At 41.4% G+C, this 15,590-nt stretch overlaps 1 protein-coding gene across 5 annotated transcripts in view; it reads right to left on the bottom strand.

Annotated features, from left to right (window-relative positions):
* Positions 1-15,590, bottom strand: part of MFSD6 (major facilitator superfamily domain containing 6) — a 44,875-nt gene that overhangs the window by 25,987 nt on the left and 3,298 nt on the right. For 3 of the 5 annotated variants that reach the window (XM_064718982.1, XM_064718986.1, XM_064718987.1), the window contains exons 2-4: positions 9,578-9,795; positions 8,667-8,774; positions 8,223-8,277 (exon numbers count right to left, since the gene is read on the bottom strand). The gene's annotated coding sequence lies outside the window, so the exon portion shown is untranslated. Of the gene's footprint in view, positions 1-1,679; positions 1,835-8,222; positions 8,278-8,666; positions 8,775-9,577; positions 9,796-15,590 lie in introns of those variants that run through there. The other 2 variants (XM_064718983.1, XM_064718984.1) reach the window with 2 other exon arrangements.

The following is a 15,590-nucleotide window of genomic DNA, read 5'->3' as shown; positions in this document are numbered from 1 at the left end:
AAGAGCTTGTTTTTAGTTGGTATCCGCCTCCAGTTTTTTTAACCAGTTTTCCAGCTGTCAACTGCCTCCAAGGTTTACACTTGATTAATGCTGGTAATTTCCAAGCGTGCTTTCAGCTCCAAACCAGGCAAGTGCCCAGGGCATTCCAGGAGCACAGCACAGTGCTGCCAGCGCTGGGGAGGGACAAGGGCACCCAGCTGCCCCACCACGCCTGGCAGCAGCAGCAGTCCTGGTCTGCTGCAGGACAGCGAGACCTTCCTGGCCATTCCAGCCTCTGGGATCAATCTGCAGGTGGATCATGCCACCAGCTCATAAATTCCCACACTGCTATATAAACTCAGGCCCATTGTACTGTAGCTGAGGACTAAGATGAATTTCAGGCTGCATTCAAGCTGTACCCTAGTACCAGCTCTGCTACTGATAAATCACAGCTTCCACCCATTAGCTCCTCACTTCGTCAGCTTCTACTCTCATATTCTCACTCCCCCTGTTTGATTTTTTTTTAAAGTCTTCTTACTCGACTTTTACTGGACTTATGACTACTACCACAAATACTACCCTTAAAGGGATGATTGTTTTCTTTTCACCTATTCCTTGGTGGGTCTTCAGAGAACACAACAACAAAATACATGTCACCTTTGTCTATTTCTAACCAGTGAAACAAAAAACACACACAAAATAACCAAGCTAGAAAACTAGCATTTTGTAATCTCTTTCCTTGGAATTACCAACTAGTGGACAACTAGACCTAATACATCTTAGTAATGTAATAACGTTTGGATAAGTTTTTACTGAAATACTTCAGCACTATGTTTATTCAGCTGTTCTCTTCTGTACTAGGTTATCCAACCACGTTTATCACTCCTCAACACTGTACTTTTTCATTAACAGAAGATTTAAAAGAGATTTAAAAAGAGTCTGCTGCTAAAACTTTAGAGCCACTAAACAGACAGGGATTTAAAACGCCATCTAACTTAGAACATCACAGGCATCCGTAGCAGCTATGGCACCTTCAGCGCTGACTTCCTAAATAAGTATCTGTTCCTACGCTTGTTCCAATAAACAGACGAGCAACCGACAGCCCGCTTACTAAACCCCACGGTATTTGAAGGATGTAAGGGCTGTGGATCCGAGTGACAGCCACAAGTAACGCCACGCCTGGATGCTGGCGGCAAGGAGAAGTGCGGGGATGCCTGTGCAGGAGCTCCCGTGGGACACGGCCCGGCCACCTCCGGGACTACGACTGTCACCGGGGAGGGCAGGGGGTATTACACGGCTCGGCTTCAACCACGATGCTGAGCTTCAGGAGAAGCGGGCCGGCACGCACCGAGCTCGGCACGCACCACAGCGGCCGCCAAGGCTGACACACCGGCCGGCTCCGGGGAGGCGCAGCTGACCGGCAGGAAACGCCGCTGGGGAGAAGCTGCGCTACGGGCCCGCGGGCAGCAGCATCCCGGGCGGCTGCGGAGACGAGGCCCGCCGCCCCGCTGGGAGGGCGCTGCAGCCGGTGCCGGGGCAGACACCGGGGGGGGGAACGGCCTCCCCCATCCCGGTGCGCCACAGCCGGCCCCGCGGGGCCGGTCCCCGCGGAGCGCGGGCAGGGGAGGCGGCGGCGCCCCGCCGGGCGGCCCCGGCTGCCGGCCCGGCCCCCCGCGCACCGCGGGGCCGCGCTGACTCACCTCGCCCGGGGGCGGCTCCGGGGGGGCGCTCGGCCGGGAGCATCGCAGCCCCTTCCCTGCCGCCGCGGCTGCTGCGGGCGGCGGCTCCGCGCACCTCCCGCCCCCCCGGCCGGGCCGCGCCGCCGCCGCGCAGGGGCGCTGCGGGGAGGGACGGAGCCGCCCCCCGCCCCGCCGCGGGGGGGCCGCGCAGCGCCCGGCAACGCCTCCGCGGGGCCCGCGCCGCGGCCCGGCCCGGGTCGTTCCGGCCCTCGCTGCGCGGGGCCGCTCACGGGCCGCGTACGGCTGCCGGGTCCGGGCCTCTGCTGGGACACGGCGGGGCCTTGCGCTTAAAAACACTGCCTGGGCAGCGTCCTGGGCCCCGGAGCCGAATGACATTCACGGCGCTTCCTGCGCGTCACAAGTCCCAAACGCGTATTACAGCATAAAGTATTAATTGCCGTAGTGCCTTTCACAGCCACTGGCATCACCTCTTCGATAACACTGCTTCTAGACTTGCACACAAATAAAATTCCCTAAATGTTTAAAATGACAACAACATAAACTTCCCCACACACTAATCACTGAGGCAGAAAAAGGGAGAGAGGGCAACTCCTGAGCAACAGCTGAGTCGTGCTGCAATATAAAAGGTCAGCGATGTTAAACGAAAGAAGGGGAATAGTCACGAAGTGAAAGGCCAGCCAGAGATTTTGGGTGTTCATCAGCCGTGAACCGAACAGGAGGTCTTGAAGCTGTTTGAGGATTAAATGATGGTGCTCTTTACACAAGAGTTCACATTGGGCCCTATTCCAAGCAGGTTGATAAAATGAACAAGCTCCACTGGCCAGCCCTCCCAGTGGCACAGCACAGCAGCTCCTGCCCAGGACAGTGACCTGATTGCAGACATCGTTAACTGAGATACTACAGAACAAACACATCACTACTTGCATCTTATTTCGCACTTCCCTTTTCTGAGGGAGGATCCCCCTTTTTTCAAAGAATAAAACATAATTTGCATTATTTTGCCCAGGGGAAGAAATTGAGAGAAAACTACAAGCTTGCATGACTGAGGCAGACGAACAGGAACAGAAACACGACAGGCATTTGACCCACTTAATTTAGTTCTCACCGAAGTGCAGGGATTGCAGGTGGAAGGCAATGCTCTCTCCTGTTGTTCCCCTGCCACGGCGACACACCAACGGGGCACCGTCCGTGTGTGTGACAGCGTCCCATTAGCATCCTGCTTACCTCCACAGTAAAGGCTTCTCCTGAAGGAGGCAGGAGACAAAAGCTGAATTTCCTAGGGGAGGTGACCCGGGGCAGGAGAAGGCTTGTTTATCATCTGTCTCTGGAAGGATTTTCAGAACTCATCATCTCTGACAATCTCCCCCACGGCTAATTAACCACAAAGAGAAACCTCGTCTGGGACCAGGAGTGCAGGCCTCCTGTAATCTTGCAGAATTCAGAGACAGACAATTATCAGTTCATGTAGTGGGGCTTTTACTACAAAATGGCACTGTAAATAAACCAGATCTAAGCTCCAAACAAAATTATTTCATCTTGATGGAGACTATTCTGGCAAATTACTAGAAAAGCTTTTAGGGAGAACATGTAATTCAAATAATTTGCAGTCATTGTTTGTCAACTGAAAAGGAAAAGCAGATCTTTGTAGTCACAGACTACATTTACTGGAGTCTTAAAAGCAGTTTTTCTCTAATCTGTGATAACATCACTGTTGCCCGCCACACTAGGAACGTGACCATTTTCTGCAGCCTTGTTTGCAGCTGTGTTTTTCCTCTTTGTAGCTGTGTTTTTAAATACTTGCATTGTAATCATCCCCCTTCCTTCTACTTGGTCTCATAGGTGCCAGGGTCATTTCCTAAATAATTTTTTTTTTTAAATGAAATATTTAAACACTCTTTGAATAGAGGAATCAAGACCAAACACATATAATTTCTTTGTAGGCTGCTGCATAACCTGCTAGGTGAACAAGATATTACAGCTGAGGACCAGAGAATAGAATATGACCAATAAAGAGTGATGTACAATGTTTATATATATAAAAATGGTTTCTTAGTGAGTTTAAAAGCCCAATCCATCCTCATTTAAGTATGGTGAGGTGAGTGTTGTGAAAAGCCTGAGCACAGAACAGAATTATTCCAGCCGGACAAGCTGCTCTAGCCTGGGCAGAACTGAACATAGCAGGGGCTCTGCATGGTTATTTCTTTCAGCCAGGCTGTGTGTAAACAGCTGGATTGCAGCCTGTTACAAATTACTACACTTGCTCAGAGAGTTCTTTCAGCTATGAAAATGAGGATTAGGAAAAATGGCCAAACTGCTGCACTGCTCACAAACTGTGCTAATGTATCTGTCACAAATATTGCTAGTCAAAGCAGTCTTCAGGGAAAAGGAAAGGTCGTTTTAAGATACTTGAAATATAAAGTTGGGTTTTTTCTTTAAATAGTTGCTAGTATGAAACAAAACAAAAAGCTGAGTCAGGTGTAAAATACATTCAAATTGAAATATCTCTTTTTCAAAAACCTCAAGCTCTGAATGACAGTAAAATGGGATATATAAATGTGATATACCAGAAAACAATCTTTTTCTTAGCTAAGACAGTGACACTAAGAAATATGTACATGACCACTGGCTATTTGAAAATTCAGAATTAATACTTTCAAAAATTAATATAAATCGTACATAAACATGCCATATAAAACCTCTGTACTACAAACACTCACCTGGGTTAACGTATCCATGCGTTTGGATTTCTGTGGGATTTTATTTCAATGCACATGTTATTTTATCAAGATTTTGATTTGTGTTCTCCATACAACTTTAACATATATTATGGTGAGAATGCTTGCCAGAAATAGTTACAAATGTTTAATGGCTTAAAACCAAAAGAATGAAATTTCATGTCTAAAAGAAAGCACCAAATAAACTGAAAAAGCAAAGTAGTTATTTTTTAAAAGTAAAATAAACAAAATTAATTTCAAACACCTGCTAGGATGGCACATGGCTTACCAGCAGACTATGCAGACTTATAGGAGACTTTGCTTGAAAAGGACAAGGTGGTGTCAGCTGACTCCATGATTTGTTCCTTAGGTTAGAGAGGAAATAATGCAAATATAGTTTCTAGGAGCTTAAATTTTCATGATTAGAAAAACTTACTGGTTTCTTTAATGAGCTGGAACTGTACTTTGAAATCAAGAATTTCTGGTTGATCTAAAATATTCTACTGTCCTTTGGCAGCTTTTAACTCCGAGCCAAAAAACAAACAATCATTTACATCAGTCAGATTAGAAAGATAAGGTGAAGGTGAGATTTATGCTGCTAGGACTTGCTCCAGAATACAATGAAGTCAACAGAAAAGCTTTTCCTTCCATGAGACTTTTAATATATTTTGCATAAGATGAAAACTACTTTTATAGTCAATCCTTTGCTAGGAGAGGCATTGTATTAAGGCAGCTATGACATTCATTTCTTCCTCTTGTGGAAATTCTTTATAATACAACAGTTTGTACATATCCCAGGGTAAATCTGAGAAGATTTTAAATTAGTATGAGGAACATGTGACTTTTCCTTACTTCTTCAAAGACTAAAAGCAGTTATGTTACCAGTTAGAGAAAAATCCCAACAGAGGAACTGAGAAACAGTCACCAAAGTGAATCAGCAAATCAGGCACAGCTGCAGCAATGGTAATGGTAACCAAGGACAAAATATTCATAGCCAGCAAGGCAACCAGTGCAGTGGTCTGTCTGGTTTGGCAGGCAAACAGAGTATTCACTCCCTCTGAATTTTAATCCAACACTTTTAAAGCATTACATTCATTAGCTAAGGGAGAGCATTGCACAAAGGCAAAGACAGAAACTGTGCATTCTGTGACTATCTTTACTGTGTGTGTATACACCAACTTTTTCCTACCAGATAAGCCTTTTTTTCCCCTTTGAATTCAGATTTGTCTTTGCATGGTGTCTGCTTATACACTAATTAACCTTTCCTCAACCCAAGACCTCTGAACCCACTGGCAGATATTAAATTTGGTGGACACAAATATTAAATTCCTACAACATAGTGTGTTCCTACAACATAGTGCAGAAAAGAAGGGCAGGACAGTGCCCCCTCCATGGGAGGAAACTCCAAGGCAAACTCCACAGTGTCCAGTCGCTATTTGTCCAGTGAATCACTCTTTGTGAATCACTCCTTGTGCCTGAGCAGCAGTGAAGAACTTGGAGGCAGGTAAGGGACTAGAGGAGGGAACTGGAGAAAAAGGGGAGAAAACAGGTGAGACATTTAAAGTGGTGACACAAGGGAGTGCAAGGAATGTGCGTTTGTAAAAATACAAATACACAAACCCATAGGAAATACAACTTCATTGGTTTTGCTGTCCACTGAATAAATGTTGCAGCTGGGCTGCTTATGACATTAATGCCATTGAATAGGTGCAAAAATATTATGTCCTTGATCCTGTCATGACCCTCCATATTGGGAAACATGCAAAGCCCTGCTGACCCCGTAGTCCAGGCAGAAGCTAGAGACAATTTATGCAATTTATCCACTGAACCTGCAATGAATTCTGCATTGGCCTGTCTTCACAGAGGGAAGGAAGCTTAACTGGCCAGAGCTTAGAGATGGATCTATTTAGACCCTCTGGGGTCCCAAGAAAAAAACCCAACTTTTAAAACTTTAAAGGGTAGCTCCCACATACTTGTACATCTTATTCTAAATAAGCACTAGAAATTTTAAAATTAAAATGCAAAATGAGTAGGGCAGGCAAAACAGTTTAAAATGTGACACATCCTCCTACCTCCTCTGCCCACTATGTCCTTGCACAATGAGTCCTTACTTCTACATGACTTTAGTAAAACAAGTGTATGGTTGTTATGCTGCTGTGTTCTGAGTGTACCAAGTGCCTCCTGAGCCTCATGTGTTTGATGACTGCAGGTACGTGACCAAGGGACAGCAAACTGACCACTTCTCTCTGATCCCCAGAACTACTTCTATCCCCTCTGAGAGCAAGGGGTTGAACACCAGCAGTCCAGCAAGAAATTCTTCACTATTATTGTCCTTTACATCCACAAAAGAAATGCGTATCGGGCCAGATATCTCTGCTTTCCTGATTAATAAGCAATAACTTATGAGGTTTATGAGCAATAACAATGAGAATTTGAGTTCTCAGCTCTTAAAAACATTATATTTCTGACAATAACTTTTAAAGGAAACACCATACCATTGCATGGCAAAATATTCCCTGACCAAAAGAGATTTAAATTGAAATTCCATATTCTACATATGGAAAGACTATTCAAGAAAATTACTTTTGATTTTACATAGAACTACATACTCTTCTCTTTTAATAAAAGGACTAGGTCTCACAATTTATATGGCTTTAAAAAAATGGTGATAACTCAGAGCACTTTTCATTTGAACTGGTTTTTGTTTCTTTGTTTGAATCAGATGCAAGTGCAGCCATGTAGTCTTATCTCCCTGCTTAAATTCCTATTTTCTACAATGTAGCTTTGTAAACCTGAACCAAGACTAAGGCATTTTTGTTTAGTACCTGTAAATTTAAGTGACAAAAGCAGGGAAATAATCTTTTGTACTGAGGAACACACTGCACCAAATTCAGACCGAGGCTGGCTGCTGATTTCAGAGGCCTCACATCTGAATCTCTCTAGAGCTGAATTTGCCTCAGTATAAATAAAAGCAGTAAATGTCATATTTCATACAGAAGGGAGTCACAGTTAACCAAGCCATCTAGCCTCTTTTCCCAGAAAGCATATTGATCTTTTTGTTCTGTATTTCCTCTCAGGACTTCCAACATAACTGATGGGTTGCTCTCTTAATTTCTTGGTTAACAGGAGAACATCCAAACAATACTAGTAGTTGAATTTAGTTTCTAGATGAAGTTCAAATGGGTCCCTCCCTTCAAAGTGTAAAAACAATGAGCAATTTACTGATGCCCTTCTCAAATTCATTGATATCCTCACTGCAAAGAAAAAAGGACCTGAGTACTTAAGTTTCAGTAAGAGGATTGCCACAGACTTCAGTTACACTGGCACTGAAAGCAGTATCTCTGATCAAAAGTGATTGTGAAATAAATATAAACTTTTTTGACAAATTGAAGGACTCAGCTATTGAAAATGTGCTTAGGACAGGTAAACTATATTGCCAGTCATGCCATGGAATAATAATAGCATATGTAATGCTCTCTAATATTATTAGAGGACAAAGTTATGTATTTTTTTCAATTTTTATATTCTCTTTTCTGATTGCAAAGAAAAATCTTTAATAACATCCAAGAAATATTTTAGATGTTTTCTTTTTAGAGAGATATAAATTAGATAAAGTACTTAATGTAAAGGTACAAATTGTTTCAGAAATAATGTACACAACTATTTACTTGTTTCCTACAATATCCCAGTTATCACAATGTATTTAAATCAGCATATTGTAGTATTCTCAGTGGAAAGCTTCAGAACATCTGTTTATTTCAGAGTCTGGAACTGAAGATAAAAATAAGACAAACAAAATCTCAGAAGATATTAATAGCTACATACTTACCAAGCTCATTAATAAATTCATTGGATTCTTCCACAGCAGTGTTTCTTTTCCTAACCTGCAAACAAAATTATTGACAGTAAAAAAAAAAAAGTGTTTAGTTTTCAACAGAATGCTAATTTAGGTCTGAAGGACCTGATTCTGCAGTGTGTTCTGGTTTAAAGTTCTATTTCAGCAACTGGGGTCAGACTTCAGGCAAAGACCAGGAACTACATTAGTGGTTTGTGTTTGGCAAGGATTGAGAATGGACAGTTTATTTAATCTAGTTGCCATGATATAGCTACTGTGATATAGCCTGGTTTAAAGAAGCAGCTCCTCTTTAAGGCTGAAACATACCTTTGAGAAAGTTTGTTCCTTCCACTTAATGTCTTATTTTACCCATAGTTACCAAAGCATCTTTCTTAGGTTTTTTAAGAGAATTATATAGTCAAGCATAAGAAAACGAACCTCAGGTATTTGTATATGGCTGGGGGACAACACCACTCCCAGGTATCAGGTTTCAGTGAAGGACAGCTACTCGTTTTTCCGAGGTCTGTCTGGAAGTGTTGGCAGGATCTGTAAATGACCTTACAAAGGAATTTCTCAAACAGAAACAAAGGGATATTGAACTGCTTCCCAGTTCTGAATTTTTCACTGCCTTATTAGACAAGGTCAAGCTTTCTACCATATGCTATGGCACCTCACTAAAGGTGTTTTGGAGGCAAAGTGGAAAAAGGGAGCAAACCTGATGAATGCTGTCAACTCAGAGTACACAAGTACTGCCAGAAAAGCCGTGGTGGAAAAGTTAAACATTGTGATTTAGTGTCTCTTCGGTGCATAAAAGAGTAACTGCCTGCGGTGTTTTAGCTTTGCAGTGAGGAACAGCAAAGTGCCTCCTCCTCACGCCACTGAGCCGGGAGCTGCCAGGGCTGGACGTGGCTCTGTGCTCGGCACCGTGACCAAAAGCGCCCCCTGACTGCACCTGGCTGTTCCCCCCTGCTGCACAGAGAGCACGGCTGCTACAGCATTCCAAACGGAGCACTTCTGCCCTGGGAGACAGCTGCAATCTCAATCCACCTCTAAATTTTTCACTGAAGCTTTTACAGGATTTCCATTGTCTTAGTCTCCTGCAGATTGTGATCTATTTATAACAGCTCAGCTATTTCTAAACCTCAAGCAGACAGAAAACTGATGCGTCACTGCAAGGATATGCCTCTGAAATGGTTGGGTGGGAAAAGAAAAAAAAATCCAAAACACAGGAAGGCAACAAAAGTAGGAAAAAAATAGTCTTTGTCTATGTAACACTATTAACACTCCTTATCCTTTTTCTGTATCTCCTGACTTCCTAAATCAGCACATCAACTATGAATTCTAAGTACCTGTGCTTTTTAAAGTCATTTACGAATTCCTTTTCTTCCTTCCCTTCTCTTCCCCTATAAATAGCTCTATAAATAGTTGAGTAAAGGCCTGTTGCCTGCAGAGTTAGACGATTTTATCTACTTTTCAGATGTACCACCTAGCTCCCTGAGGACTTCTTGTATTGCTGCAGCATGCTGTTAACTCTTTGTTACCAGAAGGTTCAGAACTGTCAAAGCACCTGTGAGGGAGGAAAAAACATTAATTATATGTGCAAAGCCAATTGCAAAGTAAGGAATAATTCTATTTTAGCATAATATATGGTTTGATTTTTTTCACACAGAGAGAAATTCTGACATAGATTTTGTAAGATTTACAGGGAAAAAAAAAAAATCAGGATGTTCTCCTCCTTTCAAAAGGAATATGTTAGTGTTAGAAAGATTCCAGGAAGGATGCTCCCAAGTTTGGACTGACTTCTCTGCATGGAACAGATGAGTAGTCCAGTATTCATTAGTCAGATAAAGAGGCTAATTAGCAGGGATATAACAGATCTAAAAAGTCCTGAATTAGGAGGAGGCAAATTCATTTAATCTTTCTTCTCATACATGGAAAATGAAACATCAAATGAAGCTACAAGGAGACCTGTCCAAAACTTGCAAAGATACTGGGGATGCTAAAGGTTTGTCAAGTGCCAGCAAAAGAACATGCACAGAAGAGAAATCCCCAGGCTACTGGATTTTTTGTTTCTAAGACCTGCAATATTCTGGAGAACAACTACAAGATACTAGAATGACAATAAATTAATAGTTCTCAAATATTTTGTATCACAATTTATTTCCTATTCAATTTTTCAAAATAACTTAAATTCTTAGAATGAAATGTTTCAAGGTTTTGCAGCTCTCCTTTGGGCCACAGGTGGTTTCATGAGCCCATGAGTTCTGATGGCCTCCATGTAGTAAATATCACTAATCCTCATGTTTTTCTTAAAAAATTGTTTACAGATGTAGAGTTGGGAAAGAATTTTTCCTATTCCAGAATGGCAGAACCATTCTTATTTATTTAAATAGCAGCATTTCCTACCAGAGTGACAGAAGGAGAAGCCAAAGCAAGCTATCAGCAGCTGGCCCCTCCTTGTCATCAGCTGTATCCAAGTCACAAAAGCAGTACTCAAACGTTCCTTGTCTTCCATAGCCTTGGCCACTGATAGCAGGAACAGCAGGGAATGTTAAGGGAAGCCTAAGGTCTCAGTTCCTTCTTCCTTTGTAGTATGTGTGCTGAATAACATAACTACAGAGAGTGCAAATGCCACCAGCTCTGAACTGTAGGGGGGTTTTGTTCTTCAGGTTGAAGTGGAATAAAAAAGTTAAACAATTAAACTAAACACTGTGGAGTACAATTGTGAATCAGCCCTCCTGATGCCTAAAAACCCTTCAGACAGCACTCTCACAAGTAAGACTTCTAATCTTGAAAATTCTCCAGGAAACTGTGTTATTTATAATTTTCATTGGCAAAAAAGAAAATGTAGATAGACACAAATGTACATGACACATAGGTTGTCTGTCTATCTCGTATGTTTCACTTCCTAAATTAGTCACTTAAGCATAAACTAGTGTTTCAAATAGTGGAAAGGAATTTCAAATACTTCAGACTGCAATATACTTTAAATTTTGGTTCAGCAGCAACAAATTTAAAGTCAATGCAGCAATTAGTTTACAAAACCTGTCTTATCTTACTCATCTTTAAGTTTCTGAGCTAAACAAAACTGGCAAACCTTTGGACTTGAGCAGGGTGGGGACGATCCTGCAAAAACAGTGGTTGAAAAAATGTACACAGCTCATACAGAGAAGGTCCAAGAGGAGGAAACGGATATTGGAAAGTCAGTTACTAATTAACCCAGGCCTGTTTGGGAAAGGGAGAGAGAAATTGAACAAAGCTACAGTTTCAATTTAGCTGTTTCCTGAGCTAAAGCTCTTCAGAAACACACCTGAACTATAGGTTTTTTTCTGAGGTAAGTCCACAGTACTCACATTCTAAGTCTTAGATAGGTGTGAAAGATTCAAACAGCTCTGCAAAGAGTTCCTCCTCATGGAAGAGTGAAGGTTACACTGTGGGGGTCACTGCAGTCAGGTTTCTGGGTGCTGAAGTCACGTCTTGAAGGGAGAAGGTTTTCCTTCACCTCCCAGAACGATGACACATATTCCAGAGAGAGCTGCTCTGGCTGTTATTCTGCAGTGACAAAGTCACAGCCCCTTGCTGCAGTCATTCTGTGGTGAGTAATTATGGTACCCACAAGCACTGTGACTGATTGCTGTGAATAACTAACTAAAGCAAATGAGTCCCTGGGAAACAGACAGATGATTGCAAATACCCTACAACCACCTGAAATGACATACTGGGGAACATGACGGAGTTTGGAGTATTTATATTTACTTCTGTAAATATAAATACTAAGTTACTTTCTTTTATAAATACTAAGTTATTTTCTTTACTTAAAAAGTAAAGAAGGTGGGAAATTCTTAGGTGGGAATTTTCCTCAGAAGAAAAGATAAATTAAGAGACTCCTGTGGAAAGGAGTGTGGCTGAGTGAGCACATTTTAGGACATGGAGGATTTGTTTGTCCTGTGCTAAAAAAATAGGCTCATTGCCTTCTGCAGAACTGGGTAACAGGTGGCAGAGTTACAGGCTCACAAGTGAAGCCATGGTCAAATTATTTGCTTGGAAAGAAAAAGCATACATCCCTTGTAACACAGAGCCTTTTAAATATCAGTTTATAAGAGTTTTCTTTAAGATATAACTGAAAAATATATTCCATGTGTTGATTTGTAAAGCAACGCAGAAATTCAAAGCATCAGAACCTTCTTCCTCTGGATCCCATAACCCTGGGTCATTGTGCTGTGTGGCTTTTTACTGGCCATGCACTGCAAACATACAGATAAACTATATTTATGTTTTAGCTCACTAATAGGAGCAATGACAAGATGCCATTTGTTATCACCAGTGTATGGTGTCCTACTGTGTCATCTAAAAGGTTAATGTTGTTATTACAAGGAAACAGATGACTTTCTTTACTTCACAGAAGTGAGAACTAAAACAGAAGAGTGAAAAAGCAACAAAGGAATTTCTCATTGCCTGCTTCTTCAGACTATTCAAAAATATGCTGAAAATTGTATGTTGCTGTTGTAGTTGAGGTGACAGAGAGCAGTACCTACAAAATTCAGCTGTCTCTTGGAAGGGAACTGGTCAATGTGGTGAATATTTCAAAAGGCTCACTAGAGCTAAGGGATGCTAGTGGTTACATAGGAAAGGAAATGCACAGTTCAAGTGTGTTTCATCATTCTCCTGCTCAGTCATGGGGAAAAAAAATCTATTAACATTTCAAACTGAAAATTACTTGCTCTCTCTCTTTTTTTTTTTTTTTTATTTTACATAAAGTCTCTGCTTTCTTACAAAATTATTTAAATTTAGCATAAAACAAACAGAATATGCTTTGCCTTAGCACTGGCCAGAGCTTCCTGTTCTTTATTTTTAAGCTATAAATGCCAATAAAATCACTTTTCAAAGGCCTTACATTTACAGAATAGTGTCTCAGACTAATTCTACATGGTGCAACTTCTCCTGGGCAGAAGCACAGCCTTTAATTACATGCTTTAATTATGTGCAGGTCCCAGATTCAAACCCTGCTGTTAACTCCTGCAGTTAACTGTACAATGAAGCACCTTCTCACTCCTAGAGCCTGAAGAAGTGCTCTTAGCAACAGCTCTATGAGAGAGTGCCTGCATTTTTCTTGGCAGACAGAGGTGTGTCAAAGTATGACTCAATCACCTTGAGTTCCATGTTATTTCTGAAATAATTGAATATATTCCCATGCAGAGGTGCTAGCAGCATGAGCCTGCTACTGCAGAGACACAGAGTGATGGACTGGCTGGGTCTGGACAGGAGGACCAGTGGCACCATGAAATCCATGGAGCAGATGCAAGACTGACATTACAGAGAGGAGCTAATGAGACCAGAAATCATGTATTTCCTTTGGAACAATTGCAATCTAAGCTGTGCCCTGCCACAGCTGCCACTGCCTTTCTTCACTGAGCACTAAATCCCTAGGGAAGTATATCCACTCAATAAGGGCTCAAGGAGCCAAGTACTCTGTCCCTGTCACTGCCATTGCAAGTTTGTTTATGATCCAGGGTGACCATATTTCTTCCTTGGAAAAAAAACAAAACAAAACAAAAAAACCCCAAAGACAAACACTTCTCCTTCTGACTTGCTACACAACCTTCTGTCAGGTTAATCATTATACACAGAGCTGATAAATGGAGTTGCATTGAAGCTCATGATTACCCCATATTGGACACTAATAATTTATACTTTGAACAGAATATATCTGCAGCAGTGAGTGATAGATGCTTATTTGATAGCTTAAAGGCCTCTGTTTATTCTACTGACCCATTTTTTACCCCTCATTATTAAGTTTTTCCATTCTGCTCTGCTGTCCTTTGCATCATTTGTGGCATTGAGATATCTTTCCCTAGGCAATGCTCAAGTCATTCTTTTACAAACAGTTTTCACTGTAGTCCAGGATGAAATAAAGCAGAAAGAAATTTTGAAAAACATTCTTAATATTGACTTTTTTAAAAAATGCAGTTATTTTAAAGTAAACATAATACTTGTGTGAGGTGCCAGACTAGAAACACAGAAAGGTTTGGATACACCACATCCATTTAATAAGATACTTACTGTCACACTGTCAGCCAAACTGCTCTGCTGAAGAGCCTCACTTTAATTTAGAGTAACAAATTCTTGAAATAAACATCTGAGGTGCTCCATTCCCTGGTGTGCCAGAAAGCTACTAATTTGCATCAAATGCTTTTGTCCTTAATTCACTATGATTCTGAGGGAGACAAAATAGGTAACTAGTCATTTACTGTGACCCCTGAGAAGGAGGCAGATGGCTCAAGACCAAAGTGTGTGACAATCCAGCTGAACAACAGACAGAACAGGGAGGCCAAGAGGAATCTTATACAGGACTGAGCTCCTAAAATAGATTTTTAATGATTCTACATGTTTGGGTGATTTTTCCCATTTTTTTTCCCCCCTGCTTCTCAGGTAATATAATTCTACCACAACAGATAGATCATAAAAGAAGAAATTGAGGCTAATGGTAGTTGGCAAGATAAGCATATAATCTGCATTTAAAATCTGATGTGCATTCATTGATACAAAAGGTAGGAAAAGCACTACCTCCAAAGTTAACTGAACCAATGCTAAATATGAGGTAGAATTACAAGCAAGCCAACAGTGCTTCAAAAATGCTACTGACAAAGGAATTGCTGCAATGTTTTAAAGTAAATGAGTCAAGTGACATGAACTTAATATTTGGAATATTGTTCCTCCTCAGGCTGGGTATGTAATTCCAGTGGATTATAATTATGAGCTACATAAGATTCACTGGAAGGTTAGAAGGATATATTTAAAATATTATTCACCAGTCATAAATAAGACTTAAAACACCAGGATAATTAGTTCCATTAAAGTTACATCTCCATTGATAGGGCTCCACCTCTTGCTAGCACAAGTCCATCAGCTGATCTGTCTGTTGTGTCACATAGAAATGTGTTAATTAGGCTTATTCATAACTTTCTTTGTTTCAGAGCCTAAAAGTTATGCCTACATTTGCCTTCCAATGCTAAGGTAAAATTTTCAGAGGTACAGGAGACAGGCTGTGGAGGAAGGCACTGAAGTCAGTGAGCCCAGTTCCCAGGCTTGAGGCTTCACCACTAGGAGAAAATTATTTGCTCTGCACAATATTTTTTTTCAGGTATCTCCAGTACTTTCAGAAGCAAATTCATTACTGGCTGTTACTGTTATTATGAATCATTAAAGACCACATTCTGATATAAGATTCTGCATCAGTAACATATATGGAAGGCCTGATGCTGGTGAGAAATCTAATCAAAACCAATGCATGGGTAGAGTTTTGGCTTGAGAAGAATGTGTGCAGGTTACTCCTGTGAGGACAATGCTGAGGGGGACTATATA

Source organism: Zonotrichia leucophrys, chromosome 7, assembly GCF_028769735.1.
Source record: "Zonotrichia leucophrys gambelii isolate GWCS_2022_RI chromosome 7, RI_Zleu_2.0, whole genome shotgun sequence".
In the NCBI taxonomy this organism is placed as follows: Eukaryota; Metazoa; Chordata; class Aves; order Passeriformes; family Passerellidae; genus Zonotrichia; species Zonotrichia leucophrys.
Note: the sequence above shows the minus strand (reverse complement) of the source record. Positions and strands in the feature narration are given on the sequence as shown.